This window comes from Eurosta solidaginis, chromosome 5 (genome assembly GCF_040869045.1).
Source record: "Eurosta solidaginis isolate ZX-2024a chromosome 5, ASM4086904v1, whole genome shotgun sequence".
Lineage (NCBI taxonomy): Eukaryota > Metazoa > Arthropoda > Insecta > Diptera > Tephritidae > Eurosta > Eurosta solidaginis.
This window is the reverse complement of record NC_090323.1, coordinates 26,765,716-26,793,448: the sequence shown is the minus strand read 5'-3', so window position 1 is coordinate 26,793,448 and position 27,733 is coordinate 26,765,716. Positions and strand designations below refer to the sequence as shown.

The 27,733-nt window shown below is 37.3% G+C and overlaps 1 protein-coding gene and 1 long non-coding RNA gene across 3 annotated transcripts in view; one reads left to right on the top strand and one right to left on the bottom strand.

Annotated features, from left to right (window-relative positions):
- The window catches only part of Pcif1 (Phosphorylated CTD-interacting factor 1), a 91,041-nt gene that overhangs the window by 50,751 nt on the left and 12,557 nt on the right, over positions 1-27,733 (bottom strand). The window lies entirely within an intron of this gene.
- Positions 1,132-27,423, top strand: LOC137251752 (uncharacterized). Its single transcript, XR_010953336.1, has 2 exons — positions 1,132-1,557; positions 26,926-27,423. It is a non-coding gene; the product is annotated as an uncharacterized lncRNA (long non-coding RNA).

Sequence of the window (27,733 nt, the reverse complement as noted above, 5' to 3'; positions counted from 1 at the left end):
GAACCTTGGAGATATATATTCTAATATATCATAGAAGATTTCCTGTAAAAATCATTTTGATCGGAGCTATATATAATATATATCCCATACAACCGATCGTTCAGATAAGGGGGTTTTTGCCATTTTTTATTTTATATTTATCTTAAAAATCGTTTTGGTATGTACATCTGTTCACTATATATTTCCTATCTTATACATCCTATTATTTGGAGATTACGAACGGGATAAGATTATTGTTCAGCCCCATTCATGAAAGGTATGAAGTCTTCGGTACAGCCGAAGACAGTCCCGTCCTTACTTGTTTTTTTTTTGTGATCGATGTATTTTGAAGTCAGTTTTAAAACTGCATTAAAATAAAATTTAAAAAAAGTGGCTTAGCACATTTCACATTAAGCTAACGATATATATTTTAAAAAACATTTTTTTTAAAATATAATCAAGGGATAATACTTGTATAACCGCGGATAATCGAAATAAATGTAAGGCGCGATAACCTCCGAAGAGATTTTAGGACGAGCATCTCTCTTCCAATTTGCGTCGTGCTCCTTTTAATCTTTCAAATTGGCGAGACGGGACTTACATATTTTATGTCGACTTCGGCCGCCATCTGCAAGGCAGACACTTTTCACTGAGAAGCTTTTCATGAAAGAAATACCATCGGAGTGCTTGCCAAACACTACCGAGGGGCGACCGCGCTGAGGAAAATTGTCTTCTAATTGAAAAAACTTGTTCCTAAAATTTTGGTGTTACCATCACCCAAAATCACACCACGGTGGCCGTATAACCCAATCCTAAATAAAATTACTAATTCCCTTTGGAACAAAACACCAGTCATGGATTGGGCAAGCTATGGCATTATAATCGGCTTTTACGACAGGTTTACCTACTGCGGGCAATGTCTTACCCCTAACCCCCAGGGGTATTGCGGATAAACACTAATAAAGAATATCATTCAGCTCTTATTTTCACGGAAGCCTGTTATTTAAACCGAGGTGTAATCCGTTCCTAATTTATTTTCCGCCACCGTAAGTATAAATATACATATGCATGTGTGTATATATTTAAAGTACTTCTATATACATATTATATGAGTATTAAATGCCACCATTTAAGCAAAATGCGATAGTCAGTGACAAGCACTCAAAGCGGAAACGTGTAAAAATATGTACAAAATTCAGTTGGTGTGTGAAAAATGAGTGCAGCTAGGTAGATATTTAAATTAACTCTTTCCTTTGATAAGGGAAATGGGGTATTCAGAAAAAAAGGTGGTGCGTCCGTTTAGCTTTTCTTTTTTGGAAGAATGTGATAGCAAATGTGTAAATAGCTAAACGACCTTCATCATTACAATATTGAGAATGAAAGTGAAGGTTTGTTCTCAAAGTTGGCTGACTATCTTAAGGTTAACAAAAACAACGAAGGCAAATCAAAAGGTGTAACAGATAATAAAAAATATTTAATTCGAAAAGATTACAAATTTGACTTACAACAAAATAACAAAAGCAGCCGCAACTAAAGTCTGAGAATGGCCTGAGATACCAATAGGATAAAATAAAGGTGGTGAGTAAATTTCTTTTTGAGTTACTTGTGTTGCGAGAGCAATCAAATTATTTGGATGTACATTAGACCGTTTCAGCAATTTTTTATAATTACTTAAAAGTCAACGTAGGCTCGGAAGCTTTCTGTAAAGAAATTAGCGCTAAAACAAAAGTGTTAATAATTTAAAACCAATTTTTTAAATTGAAACGAAAAATGAACATACTTCCCAAACCCCAAGCGTTGTTTCGCAAGTCTGTCAACTTGATAAACTTGGTAATCATAAATTTTCAATGAATATGGCATTTTTTGTATAACAAAAAATATAGTTCCCTGAGTTGAGAAAAATATGGGTCTCAACTTGTGCTCAAATATGATGCTCCAAGTGGATTGACATGCAAGATTACAACAATGAAAATAAAATAAAACTATACGTAGGTATACAAAATTTTTGGAAGGTTCCATGAGTAAGTAAACCCTGATGAGGGGCCAATTTTTCTCATAAAATAAGCAGCTGCTATATATGGATAAAAATTTTGTAAAAAAATATTAAATGTAATCTTTAGATGCATTTTAATTCCCTTTTTTTACTTCCTTAAGTCAAATACTGAGTTAATTTTTTTAATTAGGTTAGTACAGCTTGTTTTGGAAAGGCTTTCAAATGATTTGTGATTTATTACTCGAGGCATTTATAAGAATAATAACTACTGCAGCACATATTTATTTAATGAAGCTGATTTAAACATCAAAATATGTAAGATTTACATTCCCTTGAAATTAAATTTTGCAAGTCCTTGTTTTATTTCGTGATTGTTAAAAGGTAAATGTACGTTATTACGTGATATTTCTATATTTCCAGTCAAACAAGAAATTGGAAGAGATTTGAAAATATGAGTATGCTGTTTTGTAGAAGTTAAAGGTCTCTTAAAATTCGCTAATTTTTAATAATTTTTTTCCGAAGGTTGTTTCAAATGAAAAATGCCCCAGCTGTGCACACTTTATGTTTGAGTTTGGTTTCCATAGTTTCAGTTGCAAAATTCGTAGAAGTTCTTTCTTAAAACATCGGAAATGAAAAAAGAATTTAATTGACAAAATTTAATCAAAAACGAAAACAAAAAAATTAAAAAAAAATAGCAATAAAAATATGAAACGAAAACAAGTAAGGAAGGTTAAGTTCGGGTGTAACCGAACATTACATACTCAGTTGAGAGCTATGGTGACAACATAAGGGAAAATAACCATGTAGGAAAATGAACCGAGGGAAACCCTGGAATGTGTTTGTATGACATGTGTATCAAATGAAAGGCATTAAAGAGTATTTTATGAGGGAGTGGGCCATAGTTCTATAGGTGGACGCCATTTAGGGATATAGCCATAAAGGTGGACCAGGGGTGACTCTAGAATGTGTTTGTACGATATGGGTATCAAATTAAAGGTATTAATGAGGGTTTTAAAAGGGAGTGGTGGTTGTTGTATAGGTGGTCGCCTTTTCGAGATATCGCCATAAAGGTGGACCAGGGGTGACTCTAGAATGCGTTTGTACGATATGGGTATCAAATGAAAGGTGTTAATGAGTATTTTAAAAGGGAGTAATCCTTAGTTCCATAGGTGGACGCCGTTTCGAGATATCGCCATAAAGGTGGACCAGGGGTGACTCTAGAATGTGTTTGTACGATATGGGTATCAAATTAAAGGTATTAATGAGGGTTTTAAAAGGGAGTGGTGGTTGTTGAATAGGTGGTCGCATTTTCGAGATAACGCCATAAAGGTGGAGATGACCCTAGAATTTGTTTGTACAATATGGGTATCAAAAGAAAGGTGTTAATGAGTATTTTAAAAGGGAGTAATCCTTAGTTCCATAGGTGGACGCCGTTTCGAGATATCGCCATAAAGGTGGAGCAGGGGTGACCCTAGAATTTGTTTGTACAATATGGGCATCAAACGAAAGGTGTTAATGAGTATTTTAAAAGGGAGTGGGCCTTAGTTTTATAGGTGGACGCCGTTTCGAGATATCGCCATAAAGGTGGGCCAGGGGTGACTCTAGAATTCGTTTGTGCAATATGGGTATCAAACGAAAGGAGTTAATGAGTATTTTAAATGGGAGTTGGCCTTAGTTCTATAGGTTGACGCCTTTTCGAGGTATCGCAATAAAGGTGGACCAGGGGTGACTCTAGACTTTGTTTGTACGATATGGGTATCAAATGAAAGGTGTTAATGAGTATTTTTAAAAGGGAGTGGGCGTTCGTTCTATAGGTGTTCGCCTTTTCGATATATCGCCATAAAGGTGGACCAGGGGTGACTTTAGAATATGTTTGTACGATATGGGTTTCAAATGAAAGCTGTTAATGAGTATTTTAAAAGGGCGTGCGGCTTAGTTCTATAGGCGGACGCTTTTTCGAGATATCGCCATAAAGGTGGACCAGGGGTGACTCTAGAATGAGTTTGTACGATATGGGTATCAAATTAAAGGTATTAATGAGAGTTTTAAAAGGGAGTGGTGGTAGTTGTATATGTGAAGGCGTTTTCCAGATATCGACCAAAATGTGGACCAGGGTGACCCAGAACATCATCTGTTGGATACCGCTAATTTATTTATATATGTAATACCTGCCAAGATTTTAAGGGTTTTTTATTTCGCCCTGCAGAGCTTTTTCATTTTCTTCTACTTAATATGACACCTACACAACCATTTTATAAAGTTTTTTCTAAAGTTATATTTCGCGTCAATAAAACAATCCAATTACCTTACCATGTTTCATCCCTTTTTTCGTATTTGGTATAGAATTATGGCATTTTTTCATATTTCGTAATTTTCGATATCGAAAAAGTGGGCGTGGTCATAGTCGGATTTCGTTCATTTTTCATACCCAGATAAAGTGAGTTCAAGTAAGCACGGGAACTAAGTTCATTAAAGATATGTCGATTTTTGCTCAAATTATCGTGTTAACGGCCATGCGGAAGGACAGACGGACGACTGTGTATAAAAACTGGGCGTGGCATCAACCGATTTCGCCCATTTTCACAGAAAACAGTTAACGTCATAATACCAAATATCAAAAGGATTGGTTAATTTTTGTGCGACTTATGGCGTTAAAAGTATCATAGACAAATTGAATGAAAAAGGGCGGAGACACGCCCATTTTGAAATTTTCTTTTATTTTTGTATTTTGTTGCACCATATCATTACTGGAGTTGAATGTTGACATAATTTACTTATATACTGTAAAGATAATAAATTTTTTGTTAAAATTTTACTTAAAAAAAAATTTTTTTTTTAAAGTGGGGGGGGGGGGGGGGGTCCTTCTCCGATATTGCTAATTTTTATTAAGCGTACATATAGTAATAGGAGTAACGTTCCTGCCAAATTTCATCATGATATCTTCAACGAATGCCAAATTACAGCTTGCAAAACTTTTTTTCTATTCTGCGTCATAAGTTCAACTCATATACCAAGTTTCGTCGCTTTATCTGTCTTTTGTAATGAATTATCGCACTTTTTCGGTTTTTCGAAATTTTCGATATCGAAAAAGTGGGCGTGGTTATAGTCCGATATCGTTATTTTAAATAGCGATCTGAGATGAGTGCTCAGGAACCTACATACCAAATTTCATCAAGATACCTCAAAATTTACTCAAGTTATCGTGTTAATGGGCGGACGGACGGACGGACGGACATGGCTCAATCAAATTTTTTTTCGATCCTGATTATTTTGATATATGGAAGTCTATATCTATCTCGATTCCTTTATATATGTACAACCAACCGTTATCCAATCAAACTTAATATACTCTGTGAGCTCTGCTCAACTGAGTATAAAAATAGTTAAACATTTTTGCTTTATTTAAAATTAATTTTTCAATTCAACAATAAAGGAGTTCTTATTTTTAAACCAAGAAATATATATGTCGTTAAAAAGACTACGGAGTTAGGGACATTCGAAATTGGGGAACTATGAAGTAGGCATTAGTTTTCATTTATTTTTATTTGAATTATTAGTTATTTTCGTTTATCGCTAGTTTGAAATTAATCTTAGATGAAACGCATAATACTCGTTTTTTGGTTTGAATTCCATTAATTGCACCCCAGGAGGAAAAGCTCTTAATACCACGAAAATATATATATGTATGTATGTAATTATGTATCCAACAATTCAATTTTGATTATTTGATGCTAGTCAATAATTAGGTATAAACGACCCGTGAAATGCAAGCTGAAGCAGTTAGTACGCGTTGCTAACAGACCTCCGAAGAGATTTTAGGCCGAGCTTCTCTTCCAATTCGCGTCGTGCTCCTTTTATAATTTTCCTACAAATTAGCGGGACGATACCTACTTGTTTTATGCCGAATCCGATCGGCATATGCAAGGCAGATGAGTTTTTACCGAGAGTTTCTCATGGCAGAAATACACTCGGAGTGCTTGCCAAAATACCACAGCTGCTCGAATTCACGTCCATTCCAAAAGCAGGGATACCATTTTTAGCTGGTTGCTCAGGTGGGTGTTTATATACATGATCTGCTCGAAATTGTCGATTCCGACAGCACTAAAATCACCTCCCGTCGCTCGGCATCATAGTCCATCCCGACAACTGATTTAATAATATACATACATATTTTGTAATATAAATTTTGTTCAACTTGTATGCTTCTGTACAGTAAATCCGTAACTATATTTAGTCTGATTAATTGTTAAATTTGTAGACTAATAAATAAATAAATAAAAAACACTGCCGAGGGGCGACCCTGCTTAGAAACATTCATCTAGTTGAAAAAACTTGTTTTTAAAATTTTGATGTTGTTTTGCTTGAGGCGTGAACCCGGGATCTTCGGTGTGGTAGGCGGAGCACGCTACCATCACACCACGGCGGCCTTATAATCCTACATAAATAGAGATGTCAACTAATTACGTCTTGTGGAAATTTCTGTCGAAACAGATATTCTGATAATCATGGTGACGTGAATGGAACAAGTCTGGCTTCTCTAAACTTTAATTCACTCCAGTTATTTTACTATAAAATATGATCGGTGCACTTCATCTGGATATTAGTAACAAATATTTTAGCACATAATTCGGAAACACTTCCTCCCCCACCACATTGGAAGAAAAAAGATAATAAGTTGTTTTTCTGGAACGGTCTATTATATGAGGGCTTATTTAAGAACAAGAGCTTAACTAAGGTAAGGAAAGAGCGGAATATAGTTCGTAGTATCTCACGAAATTCTGCGCTTGTTTGGTCTTCGAATATTTAAAAGTGAGAGGCAACACGAGGGCTGCTACGTAGGGGTTGAGGGGATAGTTAGTAAATCGTATAAACGTAAATGTAACGTTATCTTCATCAGGGGTTACCATTTAGTTGAATAATTATTGGCGCCACTTCACACGTATTATTATTCTCTTTCGTCTTTATTCGGTTTTATTCAAATTAAACTGGTTATTATAGAAAACGAAAATAAAATGAGCTTAAGTGCTATACTGGATGACGTATACATTTAGTGCGGCGTTCCGAGAACGCAGATTTATAAGAAAACGAGATTGAAATCATAGATCTTAGTATACAAGATGAGTCATGGCGAGTATAACTTATCAAAGAAAAAAATGGTTTCACAATTTCGGGAACGTTACCGATTTTCTTTTAGTCGAGCGGGAAATAGGACAGATTCAACTATACCCAGTCCACTGATTTTAGTGGTATTAATCATTTATCTACGTAAGCCCTCGTTGTCGAGATATTGACCAATGTTTGAAGCTGTATGATCTTGAAATATTTTAGTTCAATGAGTATCAAACGAGAGGAGCTATTCAGACTATCAAGATAGGATGCATTTCATTTGTATACAACAACCAGTTGTGGAGATACCGCCCAATACACATAAAATAAACGAATCATGTCGCGACTGTAACTTTTTGAAATGCCAGTAAATCAGAAAGGGTTAGGAAGTGATTTTTCTTTGATTTCAGTATCAATAGATGCAATTTCAAATTTAGATATGGTAAGATGGTTTCAGAGAGTTAAGTGGGAAAATTTTATAGTGTATGGTATTGAAATGAGTTCTACACAATTTATGAAATTTATAATTTTGCGACCGTTACGCTCTTTGAACTTTATTTGGCACTTATAACTAATTTTTTAAATTGTCACCTATCTCAATGTATTTCCAACTTCTTGGAGTCCTTTTTGCATATAAGAATTCAATCTTTACTTTGACAGTTTTATTTAAAATTATGAAAGTTTTACACAAAAGTGTCGCGACCGTAACAATGGAAACTCCCATATACTATATGCGTTCTTTATTTAAATTCTTAAGGCTGCGGCACAATGAAATTTATCAATAGATACGTTTAACACAAGCTTATGCATTCCAGAAACATCGCCACAATCAACCAAGATGCTGCGTTTATAAATATGAAGGAACTTCAGACTTGGCAATTGAAGTTTATTTCGCTTTGCCGATTCACATAAAAAATTTCGCGAAGCACTGTTATAAACATTCTCCCTATACAACAAAAATACTTCCTGACACATTTTTTTTTGTCGTATTGCAGTTTTTAATTGCGAAAAATGTTAGAAAAGTTACAACGAGTGGGAAAAATAATTTCACTTGCAAAGTGTGCTAAAGCAAATTTTAAATTCTTCTTATGCTTTGCATGCAATAAAATTTGTAAGTTGGCTACTTTTTCATGTCAGATGGCGCCAGTGTCGCTCAATCTACCGTTCTCCATAAAAATACGTGCAATCTACTCATAACGCATAAGATTGACGCATCTACATATGTATATGAACAACTGCTTATGTGACGGGACTTTTAAAAGCGATAAAGCAAAGTGTTTTTTGTTTTTTTACCGGAAGCCGATAGTTATCTAACATACACTTTGCCTGGATGTATCTTTAATTCTATGTATTTTCTTGGTGACCCTAGTAAAGCTAAATAAACAATACCGAAGTAGAGTAAATTGTACGCAAAATACAAACATACATACATAAATATATATTTTGAGATTGGAGTAATTCGATTGCATTCGCATTAACGAATATGCTTCGTCATATAACAAAAACTAGCAAGCAAAGAGTAGCATCGCTACCACCGGCAAGAGCACGGTTGCCACTTTTCCATTTGGACCAAAAATAGTCCTTTTCAACCCCATTTGGCCCGCTGGCCCCTTTTTTTAATTTTAGTCCTTTTTAGGCTGTAGCCAAGATTTTGGTAATTTTATACGTTTTTCACTGAGGTAAATATGTACAACACTCCCCACAAAATTGTCCACACCTTCATTAACCCTTATATAATTTTCAATTTACCTCAATGGATTTCTTACGAAAAAAATTGCTGATATTAAAATGAATACGAACAATAGCACTTCAAGCAAAGCAATTTTCGTTAATTGTTGATGATACAAGCGGCCAATCAGAAAATCTTGGTATAGTGGCTAGATATTTCGATCTGTTATCAAACACTTTTCGTGATAATTTTTTTGTCACCATTTGAACTCAAAAAAGTTGGTGCACATGCACGTGCACCTCAAAGAAATGAGACGGAGTCTGCCACTGATGAAGCTATTATTGAATTGAAAACTAAATCAAAGCATGAGAATAATTTCTTTTATATTAAGTGCACTTGCCACTTTCTTAATTTATGTTCAAGTTATGCGTGCAAGCATACCGATGTGTATTTTGAGTTAGTTAACGTTGATCTTTTATAAACGCTTTGTGCCAATTATTCCCCTTGGAGAGCAGAATCCCAGACACTTTTATAATAACATTGTTGACTAATTTCTCGTATGTACCTAGTTAAATCTTCAGCCCAATTCTAAACAAAAATTCCGAGCGAGTTTTTTCCCTCCTCCCATTCCTCGTATTCTAAATAAAAATTCCTTGTGAGTTTTTTCACTTCTCCCTTTCCTCCTATTCTGAACAATGTTCGAAAAAGCGGAAACCGGTTATGGGAGAAAAGTTGGTATTATTAATGTGAGGGAGAGGGAGATGTCTCTGCCATTTCATAGGAGTTTTTTCACTTGTTAAATTAAAGGGAATGCATCAAAATAGTTAAAGGAAATTGGTTCTTTTAAGAAAAAACACTTATTTGTACAAATTTGTGCTAAAATATGTATGTACATTCTACCACATTATTCTCACTGTTAATACAACAACAACAACTACAATATTCTTTATTTTAAGTAGAAAAGTATATCATAAGCAACGGAAGAGCTCTTGGTATACATAGTTTATGCAGCCATCCAGAAATTGCGAAAGGATATTTAAGAAGGCTTAAATAGAATTTGGCATATGGCGAAAGGCGAACTCAACTCGACTTGGCCTCCAGAAAATTGCTTTGCTGAATGCTTTCCGCAACTCCGGCGGATTTGTGTTATCCCGCCGTCTTCTTCTTCTTATGCTCCTCTGTTGATGTTACTGTGGGACAAATTCATTACTCATTTCAGAGAATAACACTTGAAATGCAATACTGTGCATTGTTTATATTTTATTTCTTAACTAACAGACCCGGCAGACGTTGTTCTGCCCTAAATTTGGTCAATCTGCATACTCCTTAATAAGCGTTTTCCGTCTTTTATTCACTCCTCCCTCCGTCTTTTTCGATTCATCTATCTCTTTCTCAGTCTCCTTCTCCTTCCCTCTTTTCTCTTCTCTAAAGTTATTCTCATTCTTCTTCATCCCTTATTGCCATTCCCAGAGGGTGGTATGTATTTTGTTCCAGTCCTATTCCGAGTCCAGGTCCCACTCCGAGTCTCAGCCCCAGTCCTAGTCCTAATCCCAGTCCCAGTCCGTCTCTGGTCTAGTTCCAGGAAAAAAGGATCGTAAATACTAATACAGGCAAATTAATACACCAAATTTCAGGCAAATCGAATAGGACGTACATATGTATATATATATATATGTGGGTATTATTAATTCATGTCTTTATTTCGGCTTCGCATGCTTATTTATCAGTTTTGCCAGGTTGATGCGACTAAATCGAATATGACAATGGAAATTACTTTAAAGCTCTCAGCAACAGCTTTCATTTGATATCCATATAGGGGTATCCGGGTTCACGTTTTGGCCTATATCTCAAGACCCTAGTCACCCAGCGATATAAAAAATACTCTGTGCTAAAGCACACATCAACAGCTTTCATTTGATATCCATATTACACACACATTGTAGGGCTATCCGGGTCCACGTTTAGGCCTATATTTCAAGACCCTAGTCACCCAGCGATATAAAAACTGCTCTGTACTAAAGCACACATCAACAGCTTTCATTTGCTATCCATATTAAACACACCTTCTAGGGGTATCCGGGTCCACGTTTTGGCCTATATCTCGAGACCCTAGTCACCCAGTGATATAAAAATTATTCTGCACTAAAGCACACATCAACAGCTTTAATTTGATACCCATAATGTGAAAACACATCTTAGTGTTACCCTGATTCACGTTTTGGCCTATATCTCGAGACCCTAGTCACCATTAGGTATGAAAACTACCCTGTACTAAAGCACTCATCAAAAGCTTCAATTTGATACCCATAATGTAAAAACGCATCCTAGTGTTACCCTGATCCACATTTTGGCGTTTATCTCGAGACCCTAGTAACAAATAGGTATGAAGACTACCCTGTACTAAACCACTCATCAACAGCTTCAATTTGATACCCATAATCTAAAAACACTGTCTAGGCGTTCACGGGCCCACGTTTTGGCCTATATCTCGAGACCCTAGTCACCCAGAGGTATGAAGATTACCCTCTACTAAAGGACTCATCAACGGCTTTCATTTGTTATCCATATTCTGTAAACATATTCTAGGGGTACCCGAGTCCACGTTTTGGCCTATATCTCGAGACCCTAGTCACCCAGGGATATGAAAATTACCCTCTACTAAAGCACTCATCAACAGCTTTCATTTGTTATCCATATTCTGTAAACATATTCTAGGGGTACCCGAGTCCACCAATAGGTATGAGAACTACCCTGTAGTAAAGCACTCATCAACAGCTTTCATTTGATATCCATATTGTATAAACATTTTCTCGGGGTATCCGGGTCCACGTTTTGGCCTATATCTCGAGACCCAAGTCACGGTATAAAAAATTATCTGTAGTAAAGCACACATCAACAGCTTCAATTTGATACCCATAATGTAAAAACATACCCTATTGTTACCCTGATCCACGTTTTTGCCTATATCTCGAGACCCTAGTCACCAATAGGTATGAAAACTACCCTGTACTAAAGCACTCATCAACAGTTTCCATTTGATATCCGTATTGTATAAACACATTCTAGGGGTGCCCGGGTCCACGTTTTGGCCTATATCTCGAGACCCTAGTCACCAATAGGTATGAAAACTACCCTGTACTAAATCACTCATCAACAGCTTTCATTTGATATCCATATTGTATAAACACATTCTATGGGTGCCCGGGTCCACGTTTTGGCCTATATCTCGAGACCCTTGTCACCCAGGGGTACGAAAAATACCCAGTATCAAAGTACTCATAAACAGCTTCCATTTGATACCCATATTGTACAAACACATCCCAGGATTACCCAGGTCCACGTTTTGATCTCAAGACCCTAGCCAGAACGGGATAAAAAGTATCCTATGTCCGTTCCCTGGTTCTAAGCTACCTCTCCACCAATTTTCAGCCAAATCTGTTCATCCGTTCTTGAGTTATGCGTAGTGTAACTAACACGACTTTCTTTTAGATATATACATTTCAAACAAATTTGCTACACTAATTAAACTTTTCAATTTTTTAAACAAAATAAGAAATGCGCAACGAAATTTCAATTCACAAAACAGCTGACTTCGAAAATTCCAAATTCCTATTCCCAAATTATTGTTCTCCCTAGGAGAAAAGAATTGGAGGAATTTTTCCGCGTGAATAAAAAAATCCGCGAGAACAAAATTCCGAGGGAATATTTAGAATTGGGCTGGTTATCAAAATTACATTATTACACAGTTGAAACTTTTAAAAAAAGACCTTTCAATGGTCAATCTGAGGACTGTGGCTAGATTCAATAAATGTGTGTTTTGAAATGTAAATTTTTGTCTAAAACAAATTATATGTTCATTTCAAAACTCGCACTTATAAAAGTATCATTAAAAAAAATTGGAGCACCCATCAACAATTGGAAACATTTTTTTTTTTTACCTTTTAGGACTGATTTTATGATTAAGTTGATAGAACCGTTCTCTGGAGAAATTTAGTTTAAAAATAAGACTTTAATGTAAATAAAACTGAACACAGGGGCTTTCATCTAAGCGTTTTCGTTAAAACATATATTTATATGGCTTTTTGTTAAAACGAAAGTGTGTGTGACATTGAACTTTACCACAGCTGAAATTATAGGTGTTACAAGGAATTTGACACATTTGTGAATTGCCGAATTGTTTGTAAACGAATTAAAAATACAAAAATTTGGTCCTTTTTTCGATGAATTTTGGTCCCAAATGAAAACATGGTGTGGCAACCGTGGGCAAGAGCATTTACGTAGTATATACATAAATAACGAGCTGTTTAGTGTGTGGAAACAACTCAAAATAAAGAGAGGACAATATAACGTGGACAAGAAGTAAATAATTTAGCGGTAGTGGCGCATTAAATCAGATGGCTTTTAGAATTCAAACTCGTTGGTTGGGGTGTACTTCAAATGCGAGCGTTGCAAAAAATACATGGCAGGGGCATATGTATAATTAATAAATAAACACGTGCATGATAAGTAAATATTATAATAATAGTGATTAGAAAACATTCCTGAAGGTACACCAGTAAAAAAGAATAAAACATTTGTAAAATTTTTATTGCATTAACTTTATTAAAAAATCGTTTTAAATATACATTTACTAGATACAATTTTTTTTTTTAATTTACAATGCTAGACAAAACCATGGTTCAATCACAGAGGTTTGCTCGGCTGACTAGTTTTTTGAAAATTGCAGTTATTTTGCTCCCAAATCGAATTGACATCCGTTAACTGTGTTTCTTTGCGATTTTTCGAAAAAATATTAGTATGTAGTAGAAAAAGGAAGCAATCAGTTAAACAAGTAAGGAAGGCTAAGTTCGGGTGTAACCGAACATTACATACTCAGCTGAGATCTTTGGAGACAAAATAAGGGAAAATTACCATGTATGAAAATGAACCTAGGGTAACCCTGGAATGGGTTTGTATGACATGGGGATCAAATGGAAGGTATTAAAGAGTATTGTAACGAATAATAGCAGCACTAAGGGATACTATCATCTCTAAGCCGATGCTAAGCAGTGACTTGTATGCACATCAATAATTCAATCATTATGTCTACACATATGTACGTACACGCAACGGAGAAGAGACGCACAAACACATGCAGATACCTTATCTGAGATGCTCCCAAAAGTATGCAATTATAATTGTGGAAGTGTCGCTCACAAATACACGCGCATATGAGAAGATATACACGTGCATCTGTAGTTATAATTATATAGCAGTAACTAAGTAAATTCTGCAAGAGCCTAGAATTATGCAAACGAGAAATCGCACAGTATAAAAGCAGCGACAGTGGAGGCGCGACAATCAGTTTTGATTTAAGACGCATCTGGCGAGCAATAGTAGTGTTATTGTGAAGAACTTTAATAAATGCCATTTTGCATTATTGAATAGTGGAGTTTCCGAGTGTATTTCTGCCATGAAAAGCTCTCAGTGAAAACTCATCTGCCTTGCAGATGCCGTTCGGAGTCGGCATAAAACAAGTAGGTCCCGTCCGGCCACTTTGTAGGGAAAATCAAGAGGAGCACGATGCAAATTGGAAGAGAAGCTCGGCCTTAGATCTCTTCGGAGGTTATCGCGCTTTACATTTATTTATTTTAACTGAAGGAGGAGTTGGAAGTCCGTGGATTGGCTACTTTTGGCAATAAATCCCAGTTACAAAGACGACTAAGTGTAGCTATGGTATTTGAAGGAATCAATGCTGAGGAGTATGTTTTTCATTATGATAGCGACGAAACAACAACAAAAATGGAAGAAAAAAACGAAACACCGCAGACAGTGACGAGCACAATATCTGCACAAACATCTACAATGGGATCTCAGCTGGAGTCACAGGAAGCACGCATTTCAGAAATGGCGTCGCAAATATCATCTCAATTGGAAGAACAGAAGACATATTTGGCATCTCAACTGGAAGCGCAAGAGGCACTTATATCTGAAATGTCGGCACAAATTTCGGAACAGGTATTTTTTTTATCATCGCAGCTCTTTGCGAAACTGGAAGAGCAGGATGCAAAAATTTTACAACTCGAGGACAAAATTTATGCCGACATAGCAGCTTTGGAAGGTTGTTGTTGTTGTTGTAGCAATGCTCGCCCCAGCTAATAGCCGCGACCGATCACAAATTGTCATCAATATCCTCTAACGGGAGTCCAAGGAAACTTGCCGTTTCAACAGGGGTGGACCATAAGGAAAGGGGTGTTAGAGGCGTTGGTTCCACATTACAATTAAAGAGATGGTTGGTGTCATGTGGGGACACATTGCAAGCGGGGCATACATTTTGTATGTCGGGGTTGATTCTGGATAGGTAAGAGTTTAACCTGTTACAGTATCCAGAACGAAGTTGAGCAAACGTGACACGCGTTTCCCTGGGGAGTATGCGTTCCTCTTCCGCGAGTTCTGGATATTTTTCTTCAAGTAGTGGATTCACCGGGCAATTCCCGACATAAAGGTCCGACGCCTGTCTATGGAGTTCACCAAGGACCTGCTTGTGTTTTTTCGCTTCATACGGCTGGGTTCTCAGGTGCCGTATTTCCACAAAATGCTTACGGAGATGACTCCTTAGGCCCCTAGGCGGTGCTGGTTCGTCAATCAGATGTCTGTTGGGATGCCCAGGTTTCTGGGTATTCAACAGGAACTGTTTGGTCAGCATCTCATTTCTCTCCCTGATGGGGAGTATTCTCGCCTCATTATGCAGATGGTGTTCTGGGGACATAAGAAGACAGCCCGTGGCGATTCAGAGAGCAGTATTTTGGCAGGCCTGTAGTTTCTTCAAGTGGGTAGTTTTTAGGCTTGGCGACCATATGGGTGACTCGTAGCACGTAATCGGCTGGCTAATTGCTTTGTATGTGGTCATGAGCGTTTATTTATCTTTTCCCCAGGTACTGCCAGCAAGGGATTTGAGGATTTTATTACGGCTCTGAATTCTCGGAACAATTGCGGTTGCGTGCGCACCAAAATGTAGATCCTGATCAAACGTCACACCCAAGATTTTGGGGTGTAGGACAGTCGGTAGCGTAGTGCCATCGACGTGGATTTTCAATATGGTCGACATTTGGGGCGTCCATGTTGTAAATAAGGTCGCGGAAGATTTAGTCGGTGACAATGCCAGGTTTCGCGAGGCGAAAAAACTGGAGAGATCAGGAAGATAGCCGTTTATTTTATTGCATAGCTCATCGATCTCTGGGCCTGGGCCTGTGGCCATTATTGTGCAGTCATCGGCGTAGGAAACGATTGTGACTCCTTCCGGTGGTGAAGGTAGCTTAGATATGTAGAAATTAAGCAAAAGTGGGGATAGGACACCACCCTGTGGCACCCCTTGTTTAATTCTCCTTGGTTTTGATGTTTCGTTCCTGAATTGCACCGATGCTGCCGACCACCCAGATAATTTGCGGTCCACCTTTTAAGACATGGGGGAAGGGTAGACCCTTCCAGGTCTTGCAGTAACGAGCCATGGTTGACCGTATCAAAGGCTTTTGATAGGTCTAGCGCTACGAGTACTGTTCTATGGTGGGGGTATTGATTCAAACCGCAATTTATCTGGGTGCCAATGACATTTAGCGCGGAGGTAGTGCTATGGAGTTTTCTGAAGCCATGCTGATGAGGGGTTAGCTGCAAATGTGCTTGGAAATAAGGGAGCAAAATGGCTTCAAGCGTCTTTGCCACTGGCGATAGGAGAGATATCGGACGATATGCCTCACCTACGTTAGCTGGTTTCCCAGGCTTTAGTAGCGGGACCACCTTGGCCATTTTCCATTTCTCGGGTATGACAAAGGTGGAAAGAGACAGGTTGAAGACATGCGCTAAATATTTTAAACCCTCTTTCCCTAGGTTTTTAAGCATCGGCATGGCTATGCCGTCTGGGCCCACTGCTTTGGATGGTTTAGCGCGGCCAATGGCGTCCTCAACCTCTCTAGCGGTGATGGTGATTGGTGACGCGCTGAATTTGTGTTTATGTGCGTGTCTATTGGCTCTCCGTCTATCTTTGTCGACCGTAGGATGCATTATATATTGTCGGCAGAAAGCGCTCGCGCATTTTTTCGCATCCGACAGCACCTTATCGCCAAAGGCGATGGAAACTTTGTACATTGCAAGAGTTTGCGTGGGATGTTGAAAGGCTCGCACATTTAGCGAATGCGGACGCACCCGGGGAATAAACCGAAAGGGTAAAAATCCAGAGCCCTATTAATGGAATACGGGATGTCGAAACGAAGCGAGCGACATACGTAAACCCGAAACCTACATTCGCAGAAACGGTATCGGATGCTCTGATTCAGGAAACAGCGCCGATTTTGTGTAAGCCAGTTTTCAAAGCACGCCGTGTGTAAGTAGAAAGGCCAGAGTGGGTAGACGCAATTTTGGAAGCTTTAAAAGGAACGCAACAGAAGAATAATCGTGCAATCAAATGTTTTAAGTGTGGAAAGCCAGGGCACATTGCACGTCATTGCAGCACCGGTCCTGGTAGTTGCAACTTGGCTGGTCGTAAACGTAAAGCTGGAGGAGATAAGCAAGAGCGAGTCAGATGTAAAGATCGAAAACTTGCCCCAGCTATTGAATGTCCTGTGATATCTGTGTCGCAAATTGGAAGGAAATCAAGCAACCTTACCGTCAGAGGGAATGTGGATGGCAAAGAACGTGTACTGACTGTAGATACGGGCGCATCTCATTCCTTAATCCGATCTGACTTGGTCAACAGGAGAGTTGTTGTTGTTGTTGTTGTAGCGATAAGGTTGCTCCCCGAAGGCTTTGGGGAGGGTTATCGATGTGATGGTCCTTTGCCGGATACAAATCCGGTACGCTCCGGTACCATAGCACCATTAAGGTGCTAGCCCGTCCATCTCGGGAACGATTTATGTGGCCATATGCAGAGAAGGGTGATGCGTTATGAGAACCAGGATGTGCCACTTAACTTCAGTTTGGAAAAAGGGCTCAGCAGTAATTGAGTACTGGTGGAGAAGAGTCGACAAAGACCACGAAAGTCAAAGGTAAAGGTTGATCGAACGAATGGGCCAAACAAAGCAAAATCGAAGGTACCTGCGAGAAAAACACTGGCAACGACTGAAAGAATTTTCCAGAAAGAATGCAAGGGTGCTTTCAAGTCAGCGCGCACTACTGTTGTGAAACGTCAAGACGATACTGATGATGCAAAGTCAGTCCGTCAAGATCAAGCTCTGCGAAGTAGTTCTTCATTGGCCAAACAACAGAGTGCGAGGGAACGATCCAGGATAATGAGTAGTAAGATGAAACGCAGGTACGATGTGAACAATAATTCGGAAGGGTTCTTGGAGGAAGATTTGGTACTGCTATACAGCCCTCACCGGCAGAAAGGTGTTCCATCCAAATTTCGGTGCAGTTGGGAAAGCCCGTACAAAGTTGCGAATAAGATCAGTGACACCGTCTACCGCATACAAACCATTGGGAAACCACGAAGTAGAAGAGTGGTACATTTGGAGATGCTAGCAGCGTTTAGATCGAGAGATTTGTATAATCGGGACGTTCAGACTTAGGTGGAGGGCAGTGTAACGAATATTAGCAGCACTAAGGGATAATATCATCTCTAAGCCGATGCTAAGCAGTGACTTGTATGCACATAAATAATTCAATCATTATGTCTACGCATATGTACGTACACGCAGCGGAGAAGAGACGCACAAACACATGCAGATACCTTATCTGTAGTTATAATTATATAGCAGTAACTAAGTAAATTCTGGAAGAGCCTAGAAGTATGCAAACGAGAAATCGCACAGTATAAAAGCAGCGGCAGTGGAGGCGCGACAATCAGTTTTGATTTAAGACGCATCTGGCGAGCAATAGTAGTGTTATTGTGAAGAACTTTAATAAAGGCCATTTTGCATTATTGAATAGTGGAGTTATTTATTCAACAGTTTAGTTATTCGAACGTTAGTAGATTTGGAAGAAGCGGAATTTCAGTACATTCGTTGCAGTATTTAAAAAGGGAGTGGGCCATAGTTCTATAGGTGGACGCCATTTCGGGATATCGCCATAAAGGTGGGCCAGGGGTGCCTCTAGAATGTGTTTGTATGATATGGGTATCAAATTAAAGGTATTAATGAGGGTTTTAAAAGGGAGTGGCCCTTAGTTGTATATGTGAAGGCGTTTTCGAGATATAGACCAAAATGTGGACCAATGTGACCCGGAATACCATCTGTCGGGTACCCCTAATTTATTTATATATGTAATACCACTAACAGTATTCCTGCCATGATTCCAAGGCCTTTTGATTTCGTCCTGCAGAACTTTTTCATTTTCTTCTAATTAATATGGTAGGTGTCACACCCATTTTACAAAGTTTTTTCTAAAGTTATATTTTGCGTCAAAAAACCAATCCAATCACCATGTTTCATCCATTTTTTCGTATTTGGTATAGAATTATGGCATTTTTTGAAATTTTCGATATTGAAAAAGTGGGCGTGGTCATAGTCGGATTTCGCGAGTTCAGATAAGTACGTGAACTAAGTTTAGTAAAGATATATCGATTTATGCTCAAGTTATCATGTTAACGGCCGAGCGGAAGGACAGACGGTCGGCTGTGTATAAAAACTAGGCTTGGCTTCAACCGATTTCACCCATTTTCACAGAAAACAGTTATCGTCATAGAAGCTATGCCCTTACCAAATTTCACAAGGATTGGTGAATGTTTGTTAGACTTATGTCGTTAAAAGTATTCTAGACAAATTAAATGAAAAAGGGCGGAACCACGCCCATTTTAAAAGTTCCTTTTATTTTTGGATTTTGTTGCACTATGGAGTTTAATCTTGACATAATTTACTTATATACTGTGAAGATATTAAATTTTTTGTTAAAATTTGACTTAAATTTTTTTTTTAAATTGGTCGTGTTCGTCATCCGATTTTGCTAATTTTTATTTAGAACACATATAGTAATAAGAGTAACGATCCTGCCAAATTTCATCATGATATCTTCAACGACTGCCAAATTACAGCAAAACTTGTAAATTACCTTCTTTTAAAAGTGGGTGGTGCCACCCCATTGTCCAAAATTTTACTTATTTTCTATTTTGCGTCATAAGGTCAAACCACCTACCAAGTTTCATCACTTTTGAATTTCTTTTTTCGCCCAGATCATTTTGATATATAAGTCTATATCTATCTCGATTAGTTCATGCCGTTACGGATTACCGTTATGCGAACAAAATTAATATACTCTATCAGCTCTGCTCATCTGAGTATAAACAAAAGTATCCACTCTTCGAATTTATGAAATATCGCAATAGTTTTGGAAAGCTTTTCCAAATCATGTTCAAAAAGAAAACGTGGGGTGCAAGCTCGGACCACCGTGGCATGCGGAGAAAAAAATTAAGTAGTTTTTGTTTTCAGTTTAAGATCATCCCACTTTCGCAAAAATGCATATAATTTTAAAATTCAATGGCCAAATGAGACTGTGTTAAATGTCCCATGAAATTAACCAAATCTTAAATAATTTATTATTTTGCAATTCTTTAGTGGCCGTTAAAAGAAAAAAAAACTTTTGAGTACAGATCTTTTGTTTTACAGTTTTTATACCCACTCAAACAGAAAATGCCGGTGGAGCGCAGAAAATCAAAACTTTGCCATTGTGGGTGGTCATACATACATGGATATGTAAATGGCACATTTCTAAAAGTCAACTTTGATATGCTTTACGAACGTTAATTTATTAAAAACTGAACAAGTATTATATTCATTTTAAAGATTTATTTCTCACTTTCAACGATAACAAATACTGAACTCAATTTTAATACCAAAGAAAATTTTCAAATTCGGAAAAAGCTAATCAGCTGGACATATAAAGCACAACCTTAGGAAATATAAGAAAAGATACCTAAAGGATTTTTGTTTTTGTTGGTCAAGTTGTTTATATTTTCTACGAATTGTTGGCACTTGATGTTAGGTACGGCGTACCAGGATTCCAATTTTGAAAAGTTTTTCTTCGCCACTTTCAACTTGACTTCATTCCAGAAGTTTTGGATTGGATAGGGGTTCGAACGATCCAGTCCAAAACATAAATTTTTCCGTACTAAACCAGCTCTTAACTAGTTTGGAGGAGTGTTGTTGTTGTAGTTGTATTAACGATAAAGACACTCCCCGAAGGCTTTGGGGAGTGTTATCGATGTTGATGGTTCTTTGCCGGATATAGATCCGGTACGTTCCGGTAACAAAGCGCCATTAAGGTATTAGCCCGACCATCTCGGGAACGATTTATATGACCACATTAAACCTTCTAGGCCATCCCGCTCTCCCCACCCACTAGTTCCATGAGGAACTTGGGGTCGCCAGAGCCTCGGCTGTTAATGAAACAGGATTCGCCACGGATAGGTGAGGCTGACAATTGGGTTGGAGAAGCTATATATTGCGCTGGCAACCCCTTGAGAGGGTTGCGCTAAACAACCCCTTGAGAGGGTTGCGCTAAACAACCCCTTGAATCAATTTGGTATTTTAGTCGCCTCTTACGACAGGCATACCTACCGCGGGTATATTCTAAGTCCCTTAATTAATTTGGGGTGTTGTCTTGCATAAAATACCACTTTATTGGCAGTTTTCAAAGGCATAAGTTTCCATGTGTTTTTATTTAAATGTTTCAAATGTCGCAAGGAATAACCGGTTCCTTATAATTTTTTTTTAGACAAAAGCGACTTTTTTCTGTAAAATGCGTCCTAACAAGGTTTTTTCGTTTAGCAGTCTTCTAACAAGCCGAGGATATTTTTGAGCTCAATAACTGAATTTCTCATTATCCTTATGTAGGATCATACACTTTGGACAGAAAGGCAACCCGATCTGGACGAATCTACTGAACATGATACCTTAGTATTTTAACATAGTAGGTTTTGTATTTTATAATGTAAAGAATGATTCGAATCTATAAAAGGAGGAATCTGTGTAATTTCAGTCAGTTTGTAAAATTTTTCAAAGCATTTAGACATTAATCTCGTTTCTTTGTAATAAAATATGTACATAACTAAATATTCAATAAAATATACTCTTTATTCTACACTTATAACGGCAGAATCCGTTTGCGCATCGGTCTTTCGTGGTCTTGGCTTCAGAGTTTTGATTTTCGTCAGTACTTCGGGGTTATCCGCACATAAATTGCATCGCTTACTTTTCTTTCGAGAAACACTCGGAACTTTAGCAATTTCTGCCACTTTTTGAGCTGCTATTTGTACTATCGCACTATTGTGAATATTTGCACTGCATTATCGGCAGTTGCTACCATGCGCTATATGGCACGCAAGCTGTAATACTATGTTCAAACAGAAAAATAAATGGAGGCTATTTCGATTTAAATTGAGTGGTGTTCATACAACTCTATTTAGCTTACACAATAGTAATTTGATAGCTGGTTGGCTCATCTCTACAGTAACAACATATCTTTGTTGAGACTGTCAAAATGTGCGTGTTGGTATTACGTGAATGAAATGGAATGAAAACATAAAACTTTGAAATTTTTGTGTGTTGTAAGAAAATGTGTTCAATGTTTTGTTTTCATTTTGATTTTGCCATCTTCTTTTGACAGTCCCTACTCCAGTGAAATGAAAGACATAAAATCAGCTGATGAAATGAGCCAACCATATAGTTCAGCCATGCGTAAGTGACGTTTAAATATACTCAATAAACACACTTTCCAATGTTGTATTTGCAGGTTGAAACAATTTATTACGCAATTTTTTTTAAATTGGCAATTTATTATTACAATTTATTATATGACAAATTGTGTAATAAATTGCCCAAACAGTATAAATTGCCAATTTGGTGTGTGTTTGAACCTAGTATAAGTTTTAATTGATTGATAGAATAGCTGATTTTTGTTGATATTTGATAAGAGACTTATATTGGTTGCGCAAGATGCGCACGGGTCGGCTCGTAAAATAAATTATGCTATATATGGGTCAACTTGCGAGGTTTAAAGTCCCGTCACATAAGTAGTTTTTCATATACATAGATGCGTTTAACGCAATCTTATGTATGATGAGTAGATTGCACGCGTTTTTATACAGAACGGCAGATCGAGCGACACTGGCACCATCTGACATGAAAAAGTGCCAACTTTCAAATTTTGTTGGAAGCATTAAAAGAAGAATTCGACATTTGCTTTGGTTAAGAGTGCGTTCACACTTTGCAAGTGAAACTATTTTTCCCACTCGTTGGTACTTCTCTAACATTTTCCACAGTTAAAAACTAGTATTTAACAAATGCATAGGACACAAAATTTTTTAGGAAGTATTTTTCATGTATAGTGAGAATGTTTTAACAGTGCAACATCTTGCGTGATTGTGGCGATGTTACTCACATGCATAAGATTGCGTTGAACGCATTTATATGAAAAATTTAATAGTGGATCGACCTTTAAAAAAAAACTATTAACGGTTAACAACAAACCAGACGAAGAAAGCATTTAGGCGCCGCCAAAAAAGCACAAAAAGTTTGCATTTGAATGGTTGAAAAATCTTCACATTGACTAGGTATATGTTGCATTTATGTGTCCATAACTGTATGGGCGGTCTCTTGCAAAAACCCCTAAGTCGAGATAAGAAAAATATATGTATGTTGCCATGGTAAACGCTGCAGCTTCGAAACTGCAAATTTTAATGTCTACTTGCAGCGAACTGTTTTTAGGTCTGTGAAAAAAATTATATAGGGTGGATGTACCAGTAACCGGACACTTAACTTATTTTTTGCTATTGAACTCTTCTTGGTTACATTTTATAAGTGATATTAAATACTTTGAATTTTCAAATGACTATTACTTAATTCTAAATCTAATAAAATCAGCCACTTCGATAGAAAACTATTTTTTTGTAAAAATTATTGTTTTGATACAAGTCAGAGTTTGCCAGTAACAGGGCAGTTTTTTCAGAAGCCGGATAGTAAATTGGGAGTATGTTGTTTTTGCAAACCGTTATTTTTGAGGAATTCAGCAAGTGCAACAATTTGGGTTCGCTCTTTATTTTTTCTTATTACATGCTTAGTAAACAAGAAGACTTGATCGCGTCATATTGGTCCATAATATTTGTGTTACGGAATGTCGAAAAGAAAATTTTTATCAGATACTGAGTTAGAAAATATACTCGCAATTTCAGAAAGTGAAGAAGATGAAGATGATAGCTCTGATTACTCTGTAAAGCATCCTATCTATAATCCTACTGCATACTCTTCGGAAAGTGAAGAAGATGAGGAAGTCGTAAATAATATAGAAAAAGTTCTTGAAAGCCTAGAACTAGAAGAGGATAGGGAAGAAAGCAATGAAGAACAAGAAAATCGGGTCGCAAGTGAACCACCCGAAATTATAAATGCTGTCTGGTCTGAATACGAAGGTCGTCATAAAACATTTACTTTTTCGGGAAAATCAGGCCTACAAGTAGATGTCCCACAAAGTGTCACGCCATTTGACGTTTATCGTTTGTTTATTGACGATGAAATATTCAACCTCATCGTATTAGAAACAAATAGATACGCTGAGCAACAACTGATTGCAAAAGGATTGAAACGCGAAAGTCGAATGAAAAAATGGACTCCAACTAATAGCGATGAAATGAAAAAGTTCTTGGGACTTTTATTATGGATGGGTCTTGTTCAATGTGGTAGTATTCCATCATACTGGTCTACAAGTGAGATTTATAAGAACAATGTAGCGCCCAAGGTAATGCCGCGGAACCGTTTTGAGTTAATACTAGCGAATATACACTTCGCCAACAATGAAACTATTCCAAAAGGGGATAGGACTGGAAAAGTTCAACCACTTATAGATATGTTGCAAAAAAAAATACCAAGAAATTTTATACCCAGCTGAGGATTTTGTAATTGATGAGACTCTTGTGCCTTGGAGGGGTCGCTTAGTATTTCGACAATATATTCCAAACAAAGCTCATAAGATTATTCAAGCTATGTTCTTCAGAAGGATATACATGGTCAAGTAAGATTTACTCAGGAAAGTCAGAAGTTTACGCAAGAAATCTTGGCCTGGGACGATCAGTTTGCGAAGAACTTTCGCAGGACTTACTAAATCAAGGTAGGACACTGTTCGTTGACAATTTCTATACAAGCTATGAGTTGGCACTTTCCTTTTTACGACAAAATACACACGTTGTGGGTACACTAAGAGCAAACAAAAAGTATATACCCAAAGAAGTTTTTGATGCCAAATTGGAAAAAGGCCAGGTAATTCATAGAGAAGAGCAAAATGGAATTGTGGTACTGAAATGGCGCGATGCACGTGATGTACGGATTCTGTCAACAAAACACAGTCCAAGAATGGTAGAAGAAGCTGGCCTTGACCTTGACCAACCATCAACCAGTAATTCCCCTGGCTCAAAACGTCGCTTGGCGAAGAAGAATAAGAAAAAGCCAATAGCCGTACTTGCTTACAACAAAGGAAAAGCAGGGATTGATTTATCAGACCAAAACTGTTCTTATGCTACTACTTTGAGGAAGGGCGTAAAGTGGTACCGCAAACTGTGTATAGAATATCTGCTTGGATTATCAGTAGTAAATGGTTTTTTAGTGTATAAGAAAGCTACGAAAAAAATAATGCTAAAATACGGTGGTTTAGAGAACAAATTACTTCATCACTTCTAAATTTGCAGAAGCCAGAAAAACATATGAAGCCAAAATCAGGCAATATTCATATTTTAAAAATAAAACTAAGTGCAAGTAATACAAAAGTACGTCGAACATGTACTTTATGTTATTCCAGAATAAAACAAATGGAAGGAAGGGAGATCGCCAGAAAGAAGGCTAAAAGAGTATTCCCGTATTGCCTGGGATGTCCCCAAAAGCCATTCATGTGTTTAGAATGTTTTGGTAATCACCACAAATAAGTTTAATGGTTCATTTGTATAACTACTTTATAAAAATTATATGTAAAAAATTTTTTGTTACTGTAATAAAATGAACTAATTTTCTTTTTTCAAAACCAAGTTTATCCAATTGTTTTTGAGCTACGCCGAAGCCACTATAACAGAAATTTCATGGGACGCCATATAATTTATTATTGCAATAAAATAATTTTTATCGTCAATCGTTGCTGTGTGACATGTCGAGAGAGAATAATAGTCGTGTCGGACATATGTGTCTGACGTGGCGTAAACCGCATAGTACAGTGTCACACATATATGTCCGACGTGGCAGTCAATGTGATAATGTTAAAAATGGGGATACAAACCGTCCGCCACAACAGGCGAATATATCCTCTGGCTGCAAATCGTGCAATAGGCACGGTCCGCATAACACCCTGGATTAGGGATTATTACAGATAGGTTAGGTTAGGTGGAACTGGCCGGTCCATGAGGATCTCACATAGACTGAATGATTCCGTAGTGTTACCAGAAGTTTGTTTTAACGACCAAACTAAAAAAACCCTATCAAAAACCAGGACCTATGTTATAAAATAACTCCGTCCTCTTGGCAAATGCTAGAAGCTTCCTAGGACTTAAGCCACTTGCTGCTTATAGATCTGAAAGCTGTATGACTCCTAATAGCTGGAATCTTAGCCTGGCAAGCGCAGGGCACGAGCACAGAACGTGCTCGATCGTTTCCTCCTCCATCCCGTACTTTCTACATCTGCTATCACTGACCAAGCCTAATTTAAGGCTCGTGACGCCAGAAGGCAGTGTCCAGTCAGAATACACGTCATGAGGCTACAGTCCTCTCTTTTTAATGATAGAAGCAACTTTGTTAGTCTAAGGTTGTAAGATATATGTACACATAATCTTCGACACTTTGCAGCCCCGCGCTTGAACCCACGCCTTTCCTGCATGATCGATCATGTGCACCTCTCGCCTTCACTTAATCTCGCCCAGTCTAATTGGGATTATCACACATACTATAATTAATTTTAATATAAACAAATATTATTAAAAAATGGCTAAAGAAACAGCGTGTCCGGATACTAGTATTGTGCGGTTGTTAACTATTTCTAGTAACCGGACACTTTGTCCGGATTCTGGAAAACACTATTATTTTTATTCCAGTATCCGACAGGTGCATTTACAAAAATATATACATATTTTCACCAATTATCACGTATTTTTATCAATTATTTATAGAATAACAGTCAGTTTATATATTTCATGAGTATATATTTTTATACAAATTATATTAGCAGTTTGTTTTCTTATTCTTCACAGAAAATGATGCTGCCGAAAATTATTAACTCACTCAATCGACGACTTACTCAACTTTAAACACTGAGTTGATTCTCTCGTATTCTAGCGAGATGGAAATATGAAAACATTAAGCAATAGTACATGAAAAATCTCAAAATGGTGTTAAACCTGTTTTGTCAAAACATAAAAACAATGAACTCCAACAAAAGAGCGACAAGCAAAAGAGAGTAGAAAATGAGTTAAAGTCAACAAAAAAGAGAAGAAACACAAATTCCAATGTAATACCTGAAATACCACGTCATCAATGCAAATAATAATAAACAAAGCTAAAAAGTGGATCCGCTGAACATTTGCAGTGAACTCAAAACATAAAACGAACTACAAGTTGACGAGAAAAATTTATGTATTTGTTGTTTTATCGCGCTGTCATTTTTGCATTGCTGCATTCTAATAAATAGATAAATAAATGAAAAAACGAGTAGAAATACGAAAATAGCGAATTACAGTATCAAAACAAAATTGGTGTGTTTTTGTTGACATCTACTTTGGGATAGCATTCATGGTTTGAGGGTTTTAGTTGGAATTGCATGTTGGCTCAAAAAGTATAAGGAACTAGGCGAAAAGTACCAAAAATAACAGACTTTAATGTTGAATTGATGTTATTCGTTATACCTACAGCATTTTGATGGACAGCTACCACATGGTATTAAAATAAAAAAAATTTAAGATAAACGGTTTTATTGAAAACAATACTTACATGAAGTAATAATAAATAATACTAAAAGCTAGAAAATAATTAGGTATGTCCTAGGTACTAGTCATCACACTC